This window comes from Dipodomys merriami, unplaced genomic scaffold, assembly GCF_024711535.1.
Source record: "Dipodomys merriami isolate MVZ:Mamm:240054 unplaced genomic scaffold, mDipMer1.0.p SCAF_506, whole genome shotgun sequence".
Lineage (NCBI taxonomy): Eukaryota > Metazoa > Chordata > Mammalia > Rodentia > Heteromyidae > Dipodomys > Dipodomys merriami.
The window spans coordinates 124,358-125,364 of NW_027206076.1; positions in this window are offsets into that span (position 1 = coordinate 124,358).

Below are 1,007 nucleotides of genomic sequence, written 5' to 3' on the forward strand. Positions count from 1 at the left end.
TTTTGCTGTGGTCCAGGGCAGGCACCATCTAAAGATCCTTGGTGCTATAGGGACCCTTGACACTCTGGACCCTGGTGACTATGACTGTGTCCAAAGGCAAGGGAGTCCCGCAGTCAGCATCACCTTTGGCTGGACCCTCTGGTGAATCACCTTCCCTACTGGTGTTTGTCTTGAAGACCTCCCCTTTTTTCGTGTTCTTTGTTTTCTTGAATGTTGCAGGTCTGATGGGAGAATTCTTCTGCCGGTATTCTGGTTTCTTGCCCACAGCTCTCATGGATTCTTGTTTCAGACATCTGAGCTCTGGTATGGGAAAGATGGGCTGACCACATTCCTAGGCTCTGGGAAATCCTCTATTCTCCCACTCACTGACTAGGACGTCAATTTCGACTCTGCTCCAAAGTGGACTAGAGTTCTTGCTCACCACTCAGTAACCTCTACCTTCCTCAACTGCTAGTGGTGGTGTCAACCAACAGAGGGAATCCTGGTGCTGGACAGCATGGAATGTGGGCGTGGCCACAATTGTTGTATCCCCTTGCTCAGAAAGAACCATGAAAGCATGGGGGTGTGGTGCGAATCTTGTGATGCAGGCAAAATGGATGGAGTCAAGATGACAGCAGCTCCCCCAGCCCTTTTCCCAGGGAACTCTGTCCAATTCAGTTGAGGACAAGAGGGTGATCTGGCGACAAGAGGATGGCTGCAGAGATTGTTGTGTATGTCTGTTTGTTGCCAGTCCCAGATCTTGAACTCAGGATCTGTGCAGTCTGTGAACTGCTTTTGATCAAGGCTAGCCCTCTACCACTGGAGCCACATGGCTCTACTTCTGGCTTTGTTGGCACTGAAGTTGGACAGGGGTCTCAAGGACTTTCTTGCCTAAAGTGACTTTGAACATGATCCTCCTATCACAGCCTTGTAAGCATCAATGAGGACTGCTGAGAGCCAATGGTGCCTGCCTAATCATTGGTATTTCTGTTCTTGGACAGACCAGTGAGTTCCCTATCCTTGGGATT